Source organism: Lontra canadensis, unplaced genomic scaffold (assembly GCF_010015895.1).
Source record: "Lontra canadensis isolate GAN:19392208 unplaced genomic scaffold, GSC_riverotter_1.0 scaffold4, whole genome shotgun sequence".
Lineage (NCBI taxonomy): Eukaryota > Metazoa > Chordata > Mammalia > Carnivora > Mustelidae > Lontra > Lontra canadensis.
The window spans coordinates 39,327,491-39,348,774 of NW_022630998.1; the positions used below are offsets into that span (position 1 = coordinate 39,327,491).

At 41.0% G+C, this 21,284-nt stretch overlaps 1 protein-coding gene across 4 annotated transcripts in view; it reads left to right on the forward strand.

The window, feature by feature from the left end:
- ZNF366 (zinc finger protein 366) overlaps positions 1-21,284 on the forward strand; it is a 67,837-nt gene that overhangs the window by 20,578 nt on the left and 25,975 nt on the right. Inside the window, exon 1 of one of the 4 annotated variants that reach the window (XM_032848745.1) lies at positions 1,251-1,676. The exons of 2 other annotated variants lie outside the window; for them this stretch is intronic. The gene's annotated coding sequence lies outside the window, so the exon portion shown is untranslated. Of the gene's footprint in view, positions 1-1,250; positions 1,677-21,172; positions 21,245-21,284 lie in introns of those variants that run through there. One more of the 4 variants, XM_032848741.1, reaches the window with a different exon arrangement.

Below are 21,284 nucleotides of genomic sequence, written 5' to 3' on the forward strand. Positions count from 1 at the left end.
TTAAGGCACACACAATGCTAATGGAGAGTTCCCTTCCTAAATAAGCATTTTATTTAATAATACGTAATACTTCAACTGCACTCTGTCTTCAAAGAGTTCTGCAAACTGCATATGCTGTTTTATGGCTCAGAAACCAGCAAGGTTAAATAATTGCTTAGACTCTCGCTAGCTGTGCTTCAGACAAGGCACTTTGCTTTTTATAATGGATAAGGAAATATAATCCATAAAAATGTTATTCTTTAGCAACTGACTTAATAAATTAGTTTTCAGTTCTCCCCATGTGCTTTTTTTAAAGCCATATTTGTAACTTGCTGCCTTGAGACCGTTTCATGGTCCTCTTCTCCCTTATCCCCATCCCTCCTCTTCCTCTTTCCTTTTTTTTTTTTTTTTTTTTTAAGATTTTATTTACTTATTTGAGAGAGAGAGAGGGAGAGCAGTAGCAAGGGGGAGAGGCTGAGGGGAGGGAGAGAAGCAGATTCCCTGCTGAGCAGGGAGCTGGATGTGGGACTCAATCCCAGGTCCCTGGGATTTCTCTTTCCTTCTGCCCCTTCCCCTGCCCTATCTAAAAATAAATAAATAAATCTTTACCCCCAAAATAAGCCAAAGTTCCTGGAAGAAGGCTGTTTGGCATGCGCCATGGTAGGGGCAGTCCAGGTGGTGAGAAATGGCTGGAATCTGCATGGACATTGAAAACAGAACCCACAGAATTTGGTAATCCATACACTTGGGCACTCAGGAGGTCTGTCCAGGACTATGTCAGTGAGCTGTGAAGGAATGGTTATGAATGGTGTGCCTTCTTCCCTTCCAATAAAGGAAGAAGAGGCAGGATTCTTGTTGGTTCAACCCCCTTGCCTTTTGTCCTTTTTCCTTCACGTTAATTGAGGGCCTATTGATGTGCTAAGCATTGTGTTGGGATATAGCAGTAAATGTGAACAGGGTGACTGCCCTTACAGAGCAAACAGTTTACAAAGGGAGTCAGATGTTAAGTGAATAATCACACACACACGTAAATGTAAAATGACCACTCTAATGTACACTAGGTGTCAAAATTAGTTTATCTGGGGGCATCTGGGTGGCTCAGTTGTTAGGCATCTGCCTTCCACTCAGATCGTGATCCCGGGGTCCTCAGATCAAGCCCTGCATTGGGCTGCCTGCTCCACAGGCAGCCTGCTTCTCCCTCTCACACTCCCCCTGCTTGTGTTCCTTCTCCCGCTGTCTCTCTCTGTCAAAGGAATAAATAACATCTTAAAAAAAAAAAAAAAGGTTTATCTGCCCTGGTCAGGAAGTGCTAAAGAAAGAACGCTTTACTGGGATCTGAATAGACATGTGCCAACCAGACAAAGATGGCAGAGGGAGGGGAAGAGTGTCCCAGGCCATGGGAATGGCATGCACAGTGGTTCTGGAGGGAGGGGGAGCACAGTATGGATGAGGAACTGAGAGAAGGTCAAAGTGAGTAAAATGCAGAGAGCTTGGGGAACGTGAGCAAAATGCAGCTGGAGAAATGGACAGGGTCAGACTGATGGGCTTGTGGGCCATGTTCAGATTTTGATCCTCATATTGAAATCAATGGGAAATAGCTGGAAGCCTTCAAGTAGGGGAATGATGGTTCTACGTGCTTGCTGAGTGGAGTGAGAGTGATGTGGAAGGCCAAGTACGAGACAAATGCCGCAGCTCAGGTGAGTCGATGCTTGGTGCTCCTGTGGAGCTGGGAGAGAGCTGGGAGGTCCTGATGAGAAGAAAGATCAAGATCCAAGAGCTATTTAGAAAGTAGGCCAGGGTTTGGTTGGGCCAAGAGGCATGTTCCCAGTTCTTTGTTTCAAATACTTGTACCAGTGGGGGTAAGACTCTCCTATTTGTAGAAGTCACCTACTTATATTAGACCAAGCCCTAAGGCAAGCTGGAAAATCTATTTTTCTTTAAATATTTTTTAAAAAAGCGTTTACCATAGGATGGTTTAGTGTCTAGGCTTACCAGAAAGAGAGGATGAGACAGATGATTGCCCCTAGCCCTGTCCTGGCCTGCTTGTATAATGAATTAATATAGTCCTGCACCAACAACAAGGTCTCTAAGCCAGCATTGTCCAAAAGAAACATAATATGATACAAGCCCTAAATGTGATCTTGTATTTGTGAGTAGCTATATTTAAGGAGAAAAAACCCAGATGAAATTAATTTGAATAACCTATTTTATTTAACCCAGTAAATTAAAAAAAAAAATACTGAGACAGGTAACCAACAGAATAATCACTAGTGAGGTACTTTTTTATTTTTAACTAAATTTTTAAAATCCGGTGTGCTTCTACACATATAGCATGTCTGCATTTGGATTAGCCATATTTCATGTGCTCAAAAGCCACATCACACATGGCTAGTGAGTACTGAACTGGACCACATAGCTCTAAACCACCGAAGAGGCCACACAGATCTTAAAACCACGCACAAAACACTGAAAATATAAGTCCTTCTATAGTAATTTAAAAAGGCAAGTAGGGGCACCTGGGTGGCTCAGTTAATTAAGCGTCTGCCTTTGGCTCAGGTCAGAATCCCAGGGTCCTGGGATCGAGCCCCACGATGGGCTCCTTGCTCAGCAAGGAGCCTGACTCTCCCTCTGCCTTCTGCTTGCCTCTCTCCCTGCTTGGGTGCTGTGTGTGTGTGTGCATGTGTGTGTGTCATATAAATAAATAAAATCTTTTTTTAAAAAAAAGGCAAGTAATATTTTAAGTATAGCTTCTTCAATTTCAAAATCAAATAATTTGCAATTAACTAACTATATGAATTCAAGGAAGCTGGTTTTCTTTTCCATGCCTCAGTGTACAGAAAGGAACCACAGTGGGACTGGATAGTATGTATCAGCCTTTCTGGTTTGACTTAACAATCACTGACTCCCTGTGAAGGAAGTCCAAATAGTTTTTCCTCCTCTTTATTTTAATTCTCATTTCCCACAGAAATCTTTCCTTCCAAACTTCTAAATTCTTCTATGATAGCTGAAGGTGGGAAATAAGCTAGTTCAATAGTAAGCAGACAAAACTCCAATAATAGTTTTCATTCTAAGGCAAAAAAAAGTTGGATTTTCTTAGGAAATTTGAATACTAACTGGATATTTAATGATTAAGGAAACTTATGATGTTTCAGATATTATATATAGCACTGTGGCTATATTTTAAGAAAAAATCCTTATGTTTAAGAGATACATCCTAAAATACACTTATAGAGGAAATAATATGTTGTCATGGATCTACTTCAAAATCATCCTAATTAGGAGGCAGGGGAGAAGGTGGGGTTTAGATGAAATAAGATTTGTTGTAACTGAAATTTGGTGTGAGATTCACATGGGATTCATTGTTCTATACTCTCTACTTTTATAGTGTACTTTTTCTTTTCCTAAAGATTTCCAGACTTTCTGAGGTCCTACTTAAGGTAAGATTTTCAAACGTTCCCCTTAAATACTGTGTATGCCTCATGGCACGGATGCAAAAGCTTACCTAAGCACCGAGAATACACGATTCTTATTTAATACCGCAATGGAATAAAGCCATATGTTAAGGGCCCCGAATTCCCATCGTAGTTTAAATCTCTGATATTTTCGGTGGTAACAAGACTTCACCGTTTCATCCTACCCTTTGGTACAGATTTAGGATCAACAGTGATAAGCAAAGCCTGTGTCTTCTGTGTCAAGGAGAGCTCCAGACTCTGCCTGAGCCACATAGGGGCTCAGGGAGCATAGTGATAAATCATATAGACAAAGGACATTGCAAACCCAGAATGGTACAGACGCTTGGCCCATAGGCATAAAGACTATCACCTCTTCCTGGCATCATGGAGGCTGCGTGTGACAGGGATAGGTAGGAGCAGAGGAAGGAACTCAGAGGACATGGAGCCCCAGAGGCCAGAAGACATAACACCTAAGACCCACAAAGGAGAATGTATGAGTATAGGTCACTTGTCACAAAAATGCCTGGGCATTTTGTAAAGTTCTGGTGTAACACTCTCTCTAAATTCCATGCAAGATTTCTGGCTACCTCCTGTCCACTCAGCCCTCTTGAACATCGTGATGGGAGATGAGGAGGCTGGAGTCTACTTCCAAGTTCTTGCCCAAGACAGTGTGAGGAACTGAATAATAAACTGAGAACATAGGACTACCTTGCAGATATGCTGCCTTCAGGCACCCTTGACTGCTAAGCTCCGATCTTCCTGCCTCCAAGCTTTTGGGTGCTTGACCTCTCACCAAGAACTACAGAGCAGGTGCTCATTTTCACGCCCAAAGGAATATCACTGCTAGTGTCTACGTAAAATGATATACAAAGGAAGAGAACAGGACTCCGTCTGAGAATGTTTTCCTTTTGCATTTTCATCAGTCAAAGGCGTATTGAGTTTAGGGTACCAACATATGGCACAAATGTTAATTTTAAGGAAAATTTGGCACCCGTAATACACTCAGCCATGCTACTCTCCACACATGTGATACTTGGCTTCAGTGGGGCAGTACTGTGCCAGATTTTCTTAAATGTCAAGCATTTTAAGAAATGGTTTCTTTGAATTAAAATTACACACCCCCCAAAATGGAAATACTACTGAGATGTTTCTAAATAAAATAAGGCAACAGCTGACCAGAGGCCATGGTAGACTGCTGGAGAACCAAACATCAGCAGAATGGTGTTTTAACTTCTAAGCAATTTATTACAGTCCTGTAGTGCATTAACCAGATGATAATCTGCAAAGAGTATCCAAGTCTTTGGGGTAAAAGAAGACTTGACGGTTTTCACTGAAGATCTGTCCTATCTGTTGACAGAATTCACCTGTGCTGCCTAAGTCACATGAGCAGGTAGGACTTATCCATGGACATGATTCCCCCTGGGTGAGCACACTCTGGCATTCCGCAGTCCTCACGGTCAGAACAGTCTGGTGGTGAAATATGTCATGCCTGGAGCCCTAGACTTGTTTTTATGAAGCTTCCCTTGACCACTTTGGTTTATCAAGTTCACTCCAAGTTCAGACCTGACTACCTCAACTCCACGGGCTCATTTTCATCCATATGCTTCTTTTCTAAGTCATCATACACGTCACAGATAAAATGCTCATTTCCAGATTGCTCTCTCTCTGCTTAGGAGTCTGAGTCTAGATTTCCAGTTATTTCCAAATCCCTAATACAGGGAGAGACTGAGTGATATACTTCCCAATGGATTGACAAAGAAGTACAGGAGGGGAGGAAGTTGGGAATGACAAAGGCTTACAGGAGCCAGTAGAGAGTCAAGGTCATCCAGTAGGAAGTCATATATGAACTGAGATTATAGACACTTGGGCTCTAGAACTTTAAGACTCATATTCTCCCTTTGCGTCCAACACATAGAAACATTAATATAATCTGAACAAGATGATGCCTGAAATCCTCTCCCATGATTGAAACATTCTACAATGAATTCTCTTCATCTCATGGGGTTTTTGTGGGAACTAAATGTAATAATGGGTATGAAAGGTTGTTTTTGTTTGTTTTTTCTTGTTTTTTTGCAACTTGAGAACCATCTTGGTATAAGTTACCACAATATCACAAAATAATTCTCTCAATAAACCTGGAATTATTTTTCATTTCTATTATAAAAATTTTGGGTCAAATTTAGCATTTTATTTAATTTCAGGTGGAAAATGAAAGGATCCACAACAGGTAAAAAGATGCATTGAAGGAAATGAGTAGTTTTTGTATAAATTTGAGTGAACTTTCTGGAAATCAGTTTAGCAATATGTACTAAGACCTGAAAATTCATAACCTTTGACTCGGTAATTCTATTTCTAGAGATGCTAATCTAAGGAAATGGTAGTCAAACAAGATTTATGTATAAAGTTGTCTACTGCAGTGTTATTTGTATACTGCATAGAGATGTACAGTAAATAGTGTTGGAAAAGAAAACATTCATTCATATAAGAGACTTTCAAGAAACAAATCAAAATAGCAACAGTTACTCTTGGTGGTGGTATTATTTTCCTGTTCTTCTTTAAGCATGTCAGTATTAAATTTTATGATGGTAATGAATTCATATTATATAAAGGTCATTAAAAATATATTGTGTAGAGTTACTCACCTTCATCTAATTGTGGTGTTAACACATTTTGTCTCTTAATTCATCTTGATCAATAGTGAGCTTAACTCAACTGCTCCCATGACTTTCTTCTTATTCTTCTGCTAACAACAACATTCTGTGGGCCTTATATTATGCCTGTCGTTTGCCCGCAGGTGAGACAGCACCCAGAGAGCTGACTCACCCGTCAGACTGAGACTGTCCACATATGTGAATATCCCATATATTCTTTCTTCTCATGAAGTTCACAAGATGTGAATTGGCCCAGGACTCATTTTTTCTAGAATAGGACCTACCAAATAACACCCTTGAAGTGTGGCTTGCTTGATTCTCCTTAAAAAGCCCCCAGGCAGAGGGGTACCTGGGTGGCTCAGTTGTTTGAGCATCTGGCTCTTGATTTTAGCTCGTCATGATCTCAGGGTAGTGACATGGACCGCCCCTGTCAGGCTCTGTGCTGGGCACGGACCCCAGCTTGAGATTTTCTCTCTCTCCCTCCCTCTCTTAAAAAAAAAAAAGAAAGAAAGAAAGAAAAAAAGAAAAAGAAAAAAAAGTTCTCAGGCAGAGGCATTCTCCAGTCACGTTGAATTTTCCATCAATCCCTACAAAATAGTCTTTTATTCTAAAAAAAATCAAAGGTTTCAGAAATTATAGGCAATTCCCTAAACTCTAGATAGAATTTACTCCTATTGTGTTATTAAACGGAATTCACATGAGTTATCTCTTACCAGATGGTAAGCAGAAAGTTGTTTTGTTATTTACTCACTACATTATTCACTCAACCAAAGAGTTCCATGTTAAGTTAGCTCCAGCATTTCTTTAATCAGCATGAATGGAGATGAAAACTTGAAGGAATTATTTCCCAAATACTCCATTAAATGATGCTATCTATCAAATGTACCCTTTTCATTAGAAAGCCAGAGAAGGTTAATAATCTAACAGAATCAGCCTGCCTGTTGCTGGTAATGGAGAGTGAGGGAGACAGACTGATTAACTAAAACCAAAGTTATTCCTAACCACTCAAAGTCAGAAAGCTCCAAAAAACCAGACAACAACCTACGGCAAAGCCCATCAAAGGATTCTTTCTTTGGCTAACCCTTCCAAGGAAATAGTCTTTAGCCAGAATCTTCCAGATTCAGTCTTGTAGCATTCAGACTCTCAGAGTAAGCCTGTCAGTATCTTAACTGGCTTTTCTTCACCACCTCATCAATTTGTTGCACAATTCTTGCTCAGTTTAGATTCAGCTATTTCTTCACAATTTTACACTGATTTGGAAAATGTCCTTCATACTTTGGTTGTTGTCTCTCCTCATGAAATGCCATGAATGGATTTTCTTCCTGTGTGAGTGCAGCCTTTGATGAGCCTAGGGCCTTGTACACTTCATTCCAGATATCGTTGCAAAACAGGAGTTGTGAGGCTGCTTCTATCTTCCTCCCTAAATATACACCTTTTTCTTTCTCCCTTTGTCCAAATTCTCAGTCTTGAAATCTTAGTTGTATTTGAATATGGTGTTTTCATAAATTTTAAATCTGAAACTCAGTCCAATCCTTGTCTCTGGTACTATTCTCTTCTGTCATCTAAACTGCCTCAGGCAGGTGTGGCTTACACAGAGATTACACACCCATGCACACACACACAACTTACGAATGGCACATATGATCCTGTATGTTTTGTCAAAACAATTCCATTACTGGTGATTCCATGAGAATTGGAGGTCTAGTGTTACTTGAAACTAGCAAAAAAAAAAAATTTTTTTTTTTTTTTAGATCTGTCTTTTGAACTGTTCATGTGCATTCCCTTTTGATGGCTTTTGCCCAATTTTCTACTTTAAGTAGTCACATTTCTGACTGATCTGTGGAGGCTCTTAGATATCAAATGATATTGTTTCTCTGTCATATGCTGCAATTATTTTTCCAGTCTGCCATTGCCTTTTTAATTTTTTTAAATAAGATTTTATTTATTTGAGAGAGAGTACAGGTGGTAGGGTGGTAGGGTGCTGAGCAGGGAGCCTGATGCAGGGCTTGATCCCAGGACTCTGGGATCATGACCTGAGTCATCCAGGTATGCCAGTTTTATGTGATTTTTGACATACGGGATTTTTTTTTCCTTAAATAATCAAACTATTCAAACTTTCCTAGTTTTGTTTTTTTTTTTTTTAACCAAGGGCTTTAAAAGTTTACAGGTATAAGGCAAAGACACATGAAAGCCCTCTTCCCCATGAGCTGGAGCTTCAGGCTTTGAGTGAAGCTGGTACAATCCTTCCCTACCATGTTCTTTTTTTTTTTTAAAGATTTTATTTATTGATTTGACAGAGAGAGATCACAAGTAGACAGAGAGGCAGGCAGAGAGATAGAGAGAGAGAGAGGGAAGCAGGTTCCCTGCTGAGCAGAGAGCCCGATCTTCCCTACCATATTCTTGAAACAACTGGGCAGGGGATCAGTCTGGAAGATATGGTTGGATTTACCCTCATCCTGAGGAGAAAAAAGCCATTGTGAAAATAAAGGAGTAGAAGTAGGGTGAATGCAGGGTGAGGAGGGACAGCAATGACACTCATGTGTCACGTGTGCTCAAAAGAATCACTTATGTGACCAGAAACTGGATGACTACTTCTGTAACCTTTTCCTAGTTCCTGAGCTTTGGGTTGATTTCAGGGGATTTTTTTAGGGGCCAGTTCTTTCCCAGACTTGAGCAATGTGAATGATTCCGTGGCCAGGGTCCCCTGGGTGCAGGGGAATACTTTCAGTGGCCAGCAATGTGGTGAGGAGGTGAAGGGACCCACCTCACCACAGCTGTAACCAGGTCCCTGACAGATGCCACTGCTGCACATCCAATGAGCGTTCCGCCCTTTGCAAGTATCCTTCAGATGCTCGACCTTATTGGGTTATGGCAACAAGTATGTGAAGCAGGTAGGGCACACCGAGGTTTCCTCTTCCTCTTCTACAGACTAGAAGTAAACAGAATACCAAATATAACTGACTTTCCAAACTTACGTGGGTGTGTGATTGAGTTCTGAAGCAAGGTGAGGTATGTGGTCCACTATAAACGGGCAGCGTGGCCAACGGGTGTACAGGCAAAGAGAGGGGGCACATCTAGGCGGAAATGCCAACTTGGCCAGTTATTTGCTCTTTGGCCTCAGGCAGTGGCTTCCCTCCAAGCTTCTAGTTCTCATCTCTGGAACGGAATAATGGTCTGGCAGGATTTATGTGAAGATGAAGTTATATAATGCTCCATCTCCTTCAGTCTTCTGTCTTGTTGGGGCTGTGTGCTTTTGAGGGCCACCTTGAAACTTGCATGGAAGGAGTAGTATCTAAAGACCCTATCAGGAAAGGCAGAGCATGAAGAGTCCCTGCACCGTGCCTGGCAGAGAGTGGGTGCCGCAAGAACCTAACACCTCCTCTACCGTGCCAGCTTCTAGTCTCCTGAGAGCTAAGATCCACTTGGGGGCTTTCCTCTGAAGAGTCCATGTGTGGTTTATAACCCTGCTCATCTAAAAGCCCTCCCCTATCTTAACACTTACAGTGCTGCTGGCATTGAGGATTATGGTTCATCAAAAAGCTCAATTACTTGCCCAGTAGGCCACTGTATAAGTTGGCTTGATTAGCGTTTGCAATAGCCCATATGTAAATGTAAAAGATCTTGAAAGAGGGTTGTTAGAACAAGAGTTCAGCAACAGCCCTCAAGAGAGAGCTCAGTGTCAAGGTTAAGAGTAGGAGTTGGCAAACCGCAGCCCCCAGGCCAAGTCTAGCCCATCACCTGTTTTTGTATACAAAGTCTTATTAGAACACAGCCCCACTCCGGTTTGTTGATGCGGCTATGATGGCTGCTTTCATTAGAAGGATAGGGCTGAACAGTTGCAACAGAGGCTGTAGGCTTCCCAAAGCCAATGATATTTGCTCTTTGACCCTCGAAGTAAAAGTTTACCAATACCTGGCTAAGAGCTGCTACTTTCAGGCTATGTGACCTTAACAAATAATTTACACTTATTGTGCCTTAAATTCCTCTTCTGTAAAATAGGGATAGTAATAATAGTGATTGAACGAAATAATCCATGTCAAAGCCTTGCATGTGCTGAGTCCTTGGTTAATGATAGTTATTATTTTACTAACAATACCATTGATTTATAGCAAAGTCCCTTGAGTAAAGCATCCTGACCCAGGGACAGAAAACCTGTTTGTTCAACCTCAGTTAAAAAGCCCCCAGGCCCACTGCAGATATCAACAGCACCTAAAATAGTCACCTCTTCCTGCCACAATGGCTTTCTTAAGAGCAGCCATTTCAGTGCCAATAGCTCAGCTTCTGGGATATTAAATGCATACTCTACCTTTCCTTCACACTTAATATAGACATTTGGATTAGTGTCATTGAATATTTTCCGATAGTCTGCATATCCTATCTGGGGGAGGGGGGAACTGGATGAGGCCTTTTGATGGAATTAAATGTCGTAGTATCAGCTGTTTCTTTCTACAAACACAAGCAAGATATTCTAAAAGATGTGAACAATCAACCAATGTACAGGGAAGACCTTGCCTTTAGTCACTCACTGTTTGCAAATGAAAAGATTTTCTTTTTTCAAAGACAATCAAGCTTGACAAATGGCATTAAAAGCCACTAAGGAAGCTGAAAAAACAGCAACTCACTTTGCTTCCTAAATATAATGGGAAATGCTTTCTCAATGTAAAGAAGAAGTCTTATCCTACAGTCCAATGAGCATATGGGGGTGATTTCCAAGAGAGAAGTGAGAAAGAAAAAATCCCACAGCTCAACCTTTCACAAGTATCAGTCATACAGGGAGAAAACCTTCTTGTACTCTCTTCCGCATTGTCAAGTTTTGCAGGTTAGAAGAGCCAAGACGAGCCATCCCTATGAGGGACCAGATCTGCAGCCCAGCTTCCCAGCAGGTGGCTAGGCAGGGCCTTGAGCTAGGTTGGGGCTTGGAGGAGGAAAAAAGGTGGGGAAGGTTCTCTAGTTTGAGACTCACATGCCCTCAAATGATGCATGGGTGGTACCCCACCAGCACCAGGTACAGCATGACCCGCCCAAGATGCTCCCTTTGTGGATTACATGGACCCCACAATGGCCATTGCCTGAGCTGTGCCTCATCAATTCAGCCTTGTCATAAAGAAGAATCTCATCACCCCTGTATCCCACCCCTAGTAGCCTGATTGTGTGGAAGAAAGGGAAGGATGACTGCATGTCACAGGGCTTCTTCCATCAGAATCCTTCTTCTGCCACCCTAGGCCCCATCACCTTTCTCTTATCAAAGAGTTTCTGCCATTGATAGATAACACAGCTTTATGGCACGCCTCCCTGCAGTAGTTCTTAATCTTGGATAGCTGTGAGAATCCCTTATAGAGCTCTAAAAATAGACTAATGCCTGGTTCCCACCCCCAGATCCTGATATAATTTAGATCTGGAGAGGGGTCTAGGCATGACATTGTGTTCAGGCATGGGGGTGGGTGGGTTCTGTGCATTTAAAAGTTCTCAAGTGATTCCCATGTACTAACTAACTATGTGCAGGGTACTCTTCTCTGTGGGTACGACTGTGAATAGAACAGGCAAAGACCTGGTCTCATGGAGCCTATGGTCTAGCAGAGTAAGACAGAGAACAAATAAATGAATGGCAAAGATTTCTTCTGACTGCCACTGGGAAAATAAAACATGGCGCTGTGCAAGAGTTGGAGGATAAGAGATGATGCAACTTTAAAATGGTCAGGGCATCATCCCTGTGGGGTCCTACTCTGCTGCTTTGCTTGTTGTAAGCTCTGTTAGCTCTCGGGGCTAGTGACAGGGTTGTGGTTAGACGCCTACTTCTTGTTCAGGAAGTGACAGTGTTCCTGTATCTCCTGAGCCCAGTTTCCATAGACTGATGCACCATGCGAGACCCTCACTGGACAGCCCAGATCAATCACTGTAACCAGAAGCAACCCCACAGGGCGTGCCTTCTCCTCAGTATGCCAGCATGCCCCCTCCCTCTTTCCCTTTCACCCACTATTAATTGGGTGATATCTTATCACCAGCATCCTTACTGAACATAATTTGCTGCCTTGTAATAATGATAATATTAAAAACAGACTGAATGACATTTACTATGTGCTGGCACTCTACAAGATATATTATCTCATTCAATTCACTACTAAGGTAGGCAGTATCAGCTCTGGTTCATAAAGGTGGAAAACAAGACCCTGAACGGTTAAGAGACTTATAACGTAGCTGACATTTTAGACCTTTTAGGTCCCCCCCAACTCAGACAGTCTGTGATCCTACAATCTCCAGCTCATTTCCTCAGCTAGGTGGCAAGCTCCCGGAGGAAAGGCACTGTGTCATATACATCTTTGCAGGAGAATCCCTTCACTCCTCACCCCCATGTGGCCTTGCCTGAGGTGGGCAACAAATACATCAGAGGTCAATTTGTGGAGGTAACCTGGCAATCACTCCTGAGCCCCTGAGGTCCCCAAGGTATCCTTTGAGTCCTGCAAGCCTGGGTGTCACTACTCATAAGCTTGGACTCTGTCCTTTTCTATCAAGACTGCCTGGTAGAGTTTCTACCAAGCAACACTGAGACTCCTCAGAATGCCCCAAAGCAACTCACAGACACTTATAAATGGGTCCTATGGGCGTTTTCCCCAAGGTCTTTCCCAAAAGAGATGATTATTTCATGTTCCCCATCATTTTTGTTTCACTAATTAAATTTTTTTTAAAAAGATTAATATATGAAATAAAAAAGTCATTGCAATTTCTTAGACTAGAGATTGCTATTCAATAAGACACACTTCTGCTGATGTTTTAAGGTATTTGGAGGATGTATCTTTGAAAAGACTTCCTCATTTTTCCCCAGCTTTTCTGAGGTATAACTGGCAAATAAAATTGTAAGATCGTTAAACAATGTGATGACTCGATATGCCTATACATTGTGAAAGGATCCCCTCCAACTAGTTAAGTAACACATGCATCACCCCACATATTTACCACTTTTTTTGGGAGGGGAGAGGACTTTTAAGTTCTATCCTTTTAACAAATTTCAAGTATATAGTATGGTGTTATCAACTAGAGTCACCATGTTTTACATTTGATCCTCAGATTTTTCATCGTGTAACTGAAATTATATACCCTTTTACCAGCCTCTATTTCCTCCACACCCAAGCCTCTCGCACCTACTTCTCAACATTCTGTTTCTAGGGGTTCTACATTTATTTATTTATTTTTTTTTTAGATTCCACATATAAAGGATGCCATGCAGTATTTATCTTTCTCTGTCTAGTTTATTTCACTTAGTAGAATGCCCTCCAGCTCCATTCATACTGTCACAAATGCCAGGATTCCTTCCTTTTTAAGGCTGAATAATATTCCAGTACATATACTTTTCTTGATTTATTCATCCATTGACAGACAGACAAACAACTTGGGTAGTTTTCACCTCTTGGCTATTGTGAATAATGCTGCAGTAAACATGGGAATGCAGGTATCTCTTCCTAGATGGAAATACAACCTAAATTCACATGTCCTCGTAAAGCCACAAACAAATGTATTTCAAAAAGAAGCTATAGCAGTGCATAGTAAGAATCCTAACCTGGCAACAGTTCTCTACCAAGTAACTTCATGGCAATTAGTACCCTGCAAGGCACAATGGGAGACAGATGGGTTATGAATCTTAGGCTGAAAGGAGCTTATGGGAAAACAAAACCTAAGTGTGAAGGAACCAGAGTGAAGTAAAGAAAAAAAAGAAACAAACAAAAAACAAAAAAAAAAACAAAAAAATCCCAAACAAACACTGTATTTAACCCAGGGTTCAGTAGGGTGATACAATAAGATTTGAAAGAAGGAAGGGCCACCTGGGTGGCTCAGAGGGTTAAGCATCTGATTCTTGTTTTCGACTCAGGTTATGATCTCAGGGTCCTGAGATAGAGTCTTTGTGGGCTCCACGCTCACTGGAGTCTGCCTGAGATTCTCTCTCTCTCCTTCTCCCCTTGCCCCACACCCCTCCACTCACAGGCAACTCTCTCTCAAATTAATTTAAAAAACTTAAAAAAAGAGAGAGAGAGAGAGAGAGAGAGAGAGAAAGAAAGGAGGAAAAGATAACTGGGCATAAGGGTCAGGGTGGAAAAGTTTCCGGGAGGAAGCCTGGAACAATGGGATGGATCAATGGAAAGAATATTCCTGGGTGGCTGACCAGTCTAAACAAAGGCCAGGAGGTAGAAATCAGTTTGCTCTGCATAGAAAGAGGAGTGAAAGCCTGGTCTCATTGGTACTGAGAGGGTTTTTGTGAGAAGGAGAACTCAGTTGGATCTGTTTGAAGGGATCTGAAAGTCAGGGAGAGGAGTTCACATTTGCTTTGAATGTCAGGGAGCAAAGTTTACATTGCCCTGTGTATCAGGTAGGGATTTTGTTTAGTTGTAGCCACAGAACTCTAAATACATTTTCCTAATGAAGTAAAGGATTTGTTTTGCCAAATAACCAGAAGACCAGCACCAAGAGGGTCACTGCAGTTTCATACTGACAACTGCTCTCTTCCCCTCTACTATACTTTGTGGGAAGCATTGTCATTAACTTTGTTTCACGGTTGTGATATGACTGCTGCACTTCCAACCTCATATCCACATCCCAGAAAGAAAGAATTAAAAAAGGAAAAGATAAAGCAGGTGGTTTCTGTGTTAGGAATGCAAGGGCTTTCTCGGAAATCCCTAGTCCCCACTGCTTACATCTCATTGGCCAGAACTGTGGCACCAGACAACCCCTACCTGAAGGGATGTTGAAAAGGCTAGCACTTCGGCTGGGCACATAGTCACCACAAGCAAAATCTGGGTTCAAATCCTAAAGGTAGAAGGAGGAATGGATATAGGAGCAGCAATTAGCAAGCTCTACAAACTATGTATAGCAATATCTATACACTATTGTTGTTGGTTCCTTAACAGAGAGTTGTCTTAGAAAAAGAGATGAGTTTTCCTGATGTCCTCCACGCTATTCCTTATGTTCCACAAATAAGTGAAACCATATGATAACTGACTTTCTCTGCTTGACTTATTTCACTTAGCATAATCTCGTCCAGTTCCATCCATGTTGATGCAAAAGTTGGGTATTCAGCAACATGGATGACATTAGGAGAAGGAAAGGAAAAACGAAGGGAAGGAAGTCGGACAGGGAGACGAACCATGAGAGATTACAGACTCCAGAAAACAAACTGAGGGTTTTAGAGAGGAAGGGGATAGAGGATGGGTTGGCCCAGTGATGGGCATTAAGGGGGGCACGTATTGCATGGAGCACTGGGTGTTATACGCAAACAATGAATCATGGAACACTGCATCAAAAACTAAGGATGTACTGTATGGTGACTAACATAATAAAAAAAATTCAAATTGAATTTAAGAGTTTAAAAAATAATAAAAAGGGCCAAATTTTTAGGAGATTAATTTGACTCTGGTATTCAAGAAATCTTTTAAAAAAAAGGAGAAAAATCATCTGGAAGAGTGGATGGAAACTGTTGAAAGAAACCTGGAAGTGAAGTGGGCAACCAGACTACAGTCCTTGCTCTGGGAATGGAAACAAAGAGAGAGGCTAACAGCCATTTCTAAGAAACAGTGAACAAGATTTTCTAGCAACCACCCAACAATGCATGGCCAATGTGGAAGGTGTTGGCAAGCTGACTTCTTGGTTCCCTCCCTCCTTCTCTTTCTTCCTTATCTTTTACATAAAGTTAGTATTGGGGATTTATGGGAGAGAACATATTAAAGGGAGAAACTGTCAAAGAAGAATGTTAGAATGAGACACACTGAGGTGATTACAAATCTTGGAGTATTATTACATTTTAATGTCATAAGCACTTGAGGTATGGAAAAGAGACGAGTTAGATTTGAAGCTATGGATTCTGATATGAATGTGCTCCTTCTTGGGAATGTGAGCATTGCTTTTCAGGGCCATTCTCTAAACACAACACTTAATTAGCAAGATGAACCACATCTGAAAATAAATTATGTTCCTTTTGATGACTAATCCTAAACAACAGAAAAGCATTGTCTATTTGTTAGATGGGAAGCAGAAAGAAAAGAGTACAAGGAAAGAACTCCACAGACTTTTTTTGTAGTTTTATCTACTAGCTAGTGCTAATGAACAGAATAAGATCATTTTATGACTAGAACGTTATTGCAATTTGAAATGTCTCACTTAAAACTGTTGGTAAGTGCCAGTCATTTTACAAGGCCGTGAAGACTCAGAGAAGTTTAGGCATCAGTCCAGCTCTCAAGGGGATCCCAGTGACGTGGGCAAGCAGGTTGTTGCAGTGCTCAGGGAGGAATCAGCGTGACGGGTGTGGGCACAGACTGTGGGAGCTGAGAGGAAGGAGGGACTATTTCTGTCTGAGGGCTGGAGCAGGCTTGCGCTTTGACATTTTATGATTGTGCAGTGTCATAAATAGGCTTGGACTTTTGCCCTGGAAGATTTTAAGCACCCTAATTACCTTAGTGCCCTGGGAGAGGACCTGATAATCCAAGGGCCTCATCCTTAGCATCCCAAAGTTGCTTCTCAGCACTGGGGAAGGAGCCAGGATAAACTCAGGGATGGGTAGCTTGAAGAAACTGGATTAGTCATATTTGCCTTGTGTGATTCTGTAATTACTGTGAATCTTCACATCAAACTCATTTAATCTGAACTTCCAAGGTTGAATGTATTTTTGTCTTATATACTCCCGGTTTTCTTAATGCAGTTCATCAAAGGTCAGCCCAATTTTCAAGTCACCAAAGTCTTCCTCTGTTCTGCAGGATACATGGCTAGTGGAGACTAGAGCACTAGTTGGGGAAAGGGCAATTTCATTTCTCTCACATTCACAGATACTCTTCCATCTATTTTTTGTTATTCTAATGGAAGTTTTAATGATAAAAAAAGGAAATAAAGGAATATCTTGAAAGAAACTATTTTATGTCAAAGAAATGCCGTTCTGCTTCTTGTTCCCTCATATCCAGCAAATCAACCTGCCAGTTCAAGGATTCTCTATTGTAGCTCCTAGACTTTTTTTTCTCCACTTCTGTTCGTCAGTTTCTTCTCCCAGACCATGAATTCCTTGAAGTTAGCTTTTGGCAAATTAGACATTATCCTCTGGCTCCCACACCGTGCAGGCACAGTGAAAGCACTTGAAGGAATTTCCTGAGTGAATGCCTTTGGGGAGGTTTCTTCATGTCTGACTCTTTGCGGTTGCTTACACTTAACTTCCCTGGGTCCCAAAGCTGCAAGCCCAAAGTCTAAACCAGGATTAACTTTGCCAGGGGCATCAAAAGACCTTGGGCAGAAAACTTGAGAAGTCCAAAGAAATGCTTCCAGAGAGTTCTTAACCACTCATAAGAAAGGGGATCCCAAGTCTAATTTTGTCTGAATGTTTGCTGTTTGAAAGCCAGTATGAATTTTTCTTTTTTAGTGAAGTATTTGAGCAGCTAAGTCAGTCACAGTCTGCTAAAGTATAAGTTGAAAAGTTACACAATTAAAAGTTTCCTTTCCACCCAGGGAACTCCACACCCACAGGGCACTTTCCCATGTCTATAGACTATGATGGCAACAGTCCATCCAGAATGGGTAACTTGAGTGCTGGACTCCCAAGCCTTCCTCCACTAGCCATATAGTCTACCTCCTCAGAGGCAACCAGTCTTACTAGATTCTTGTATTTCCTTCCAGAGACAGGCTAGGGGTACAAGTACATGAGGAAATAAATACATTTATGTATTTTCCAAGAATGCTTTTAGTGAGCAGAATCAGTAGAAAAATCAACACGAAACAGAAGACCTTAAACTAAAAAGTGTGAGGTGAAAACTGGTATCCAGGATAAAAAGTGATCATGTGTCAGAAGATAGAAATAGAGCAGGAATTTTCTCTACATAAAAATAAAAAGAAAGGGTGAGGTCACAGAACCTTTTGCCCATTAGGGTGGGCAGGCAGCCGAGATAGTGCAGCGGGGAGAGTGTTAGACTGAAGATCCATTAGGGTGGGCATTTCCACAAAACTAATGAACATTTGCCCAGCAGATCATGGGGGAACTCGCAATTATGGAGTGACTGAGAGAAATTGTGGTGGCCTGCCTTGTTGGGATATTGTTTGCTAGAACGTGGGCATGTTCTGCTCTAGGGTGACACATTCCCTTAGAGGTTCGGTGGCATTTGATCACTGGGCATTTCCAGAGCCTTCCCACATTCACTCAAATTATTTCAGTGTAACAGGACTGGAATTCCACCTTCTGGGTCAAAGGAATATGGCCTACACTGGCTAAGGATCCTGCACCCACAGCAAGCAAAGAGGACCGTGCTTTCTGAAAAGCAAAACCCTAGCCATTGCTATACCTTAGCTAAACCACCTTCCTCACCAGAGTTGTTCTTGGCAGTGTATTTATTGATGTGAAGTTGGCCTAGGATGAACTGGGACAGGGTAGGTCAACCAGTTATTCCTTCTTTCAGGTAAGAATAGGGACCAGGGAACAAGAACAAGCTAAAACGTGGGACTTATTAAATCAATTTCTACACATTTATTGGATCCCAACAACAGTTAACACACTAGTCAAGTTTCTAACTTTCTAACCAGATTGTTAGAAATATAAGATACCTACCCACAGGAAAGGTGACTAGCAACATAGGAACTAGTCAATGAGTCAGACAGACAAATGTGATAAACGTCAGAGAAGTGATGCATTTTCTTCCAGCTTTGATAGAATGGAGAGTTTCACCTGTCCATCTCCATAAAGCCTCCAGTAGGTGAGGTTCTCTCTGCCTCCTGTCCTGTATAATCTTGGGACAGTCTGGCTCATATCCAGTGTAAGGTATAAAAGACAGATGGCAGGTGACTGCTCAGGTAGACCTCATGGGATAGCAGCGTCTGATGGGGCTGCCATGACTCAGGATTGCGTCTGTGGGTTTGGACATTCATGTGTTCCATTTCATAAAATCACTCCATTAATCACTCTTAGAGGAAATGATTCATTCACAAGAGTTATCGTTGGACCTGCATGTCAATACCAATCTATTGATTTACAAGGGGGAAAAATATCTTTCCTAATGACCAGAATGATCCTGTCCACTGATGGTAGACAAACATTTCAAAAATGTTGGAGAAGCAATGGAAGATTATTTACTGAATATGCAATTGGGGCCAAAAATTAGACCTTGAAGTGTAATTTAAAGCACCATCCCTGCCTCCATAACATTCACACGGAATAGAAAACATACAGAACAAACAAACAAACAAACAAAAAAGCTGATATAGCTGCCACATTCAAAGTCTCCCCTTTGGAAAGATCAATATTTAAGATCACCAAATACTTGTAACTGAGTTCCCCTCTTCATATATCATATGCATATTATTGGATGCATTCCAAAGATAAGACTTGATTAGAGGGTGAAGTCTGCTAGCCCTGACTAGTATTTTCCAAATATCCTCAGTTACTTTTTTTATACTAATGTGCAGAGTAGCATTTTGGGGTATGTTTCTTTTATATTTTTAAACTTATTTTTAATTTACATACTGTAAAATTCATTTGAGTTCTAGGAGCTCTGACAAAGAGAGTTGTGTAACCACCACCAGAATTAAGATACAAAACAGTTCTTCACACCCCTCTCCCAAAAATACAGCCTTGAGTTACGCTTTTAAGATAGGTTCCTTCCACAGATGGCTATCCTCATTTATTATGTGTTAATTCTTACCACCCTTGCTTGCCAGAGGGTCATATTTTCTGGCATTAGCTACCTATTCTAAGGCCTACCTAACAATATGCTGTCATTCCCAGAGATAGACAAAACTAAGCTTTATAATATGCATGTGCGTATTTGCATAGCTAGAAGAGACTATATTAAATGTACTTCATCTACAAACATAAAACAAAGAAACAAACAAAAAACCCCTTACCTATATTCTAAGTATAATTCCCCCAAAAAAAAGGAGGAAAAAATTTTAACATTCCAGTTACAGCTCCATCCACAAGAAATATGTTAGCTCTGAGGGTTGGGAAAGAAAACTGCTAAGTCACATCTCCAATTCATTTCCTTCCTTTAAATGGGTCACGAGGCCAGAGATAACCCCAACAACCTAGCAGCTGTTCCAGGGCTCAAGTCATTATATTCACTCCTGCTTTCCAGAAACTTGACCTAGGCATTAACACTTTCCTAAATGAAACCCACATCTCTTTATTTTTTCCCACATCTACTTAATTTATGCACGTTAATAGCTGAATTTGTCGCTGTTTTAATAAGACCTTTTTGGTGTACATGTCAATATATATAGTATATATGCATACTCAGCATGGACAATCTAAACAATGAAAAACTAAATGACTTTAACTATTTAATGTCCTGGTGATTTCTAGAAATTTAAGAAAATAAATTATGTGAGTTCAATTAACTGTTTTACATGTAAATAGGTCTCATCACCAATTAATATCTTCTGACCACCATGCTGTAGGCTGACAGATTACTTTACAACAAAATGGGAGGAATTTGGGTTTATAAATTAAATAAGGGCCACAAAGCCATCCAGAAGGGCCCTACCTGGGATCTTGCTAGCAGGTAGCTAGTTACCTCTTCTTAGATATACCACTAATCCAGGGTGTGACAAGGCAGACAATTCCTTTCTTTGGAACATATTGCCTTATTTGCCAGCTGCATACAGAGACCCTTCTATTCCTGCCAATCACAGGAATACAAGACTGAATCCTTATTTGCCAAATATACACAGATGAAGAACTCAGCAATACAACTACATATATATTAAGACAATAATGTTCCATCATTACAATGTTTAATTCTAAGATTCGAAGTTCTTTTGTTATCAAAATCACAACGAACCAGGTGATCCAATAACATCTCACTTTGGAGGAATGTTACAAAACCTTCTTGCATGAACAGAATCCATATATCTCCCATCCTGCCTTCCTGATTCCTTCCCCCTCAACTCCCTTTGCTTCTCTTAGCACTGTTGCTTTATCTTAAATGTCTCCTCAATACCCACCTCCTCCCTGCATCCATCTTTGTTGAGAGCAGCGCTCCAGGTAGACCACATAAGAAAGTGCCACTCTCTCAAATCAAAAAGGAAGTCAGTGCCTCCAATAGCAAGATGTAACATTTTCCAATGAAATGTGGAAAGCTTCAAGGAGTAAAGAATGTGAGAGAATATTTTTCCATGAATTTCAAGATGAACAAAAATCAGTATTATGGAGTTAAGGTAAGCAGATCTGCCTCTGGCATGCTGACTCACCATGACT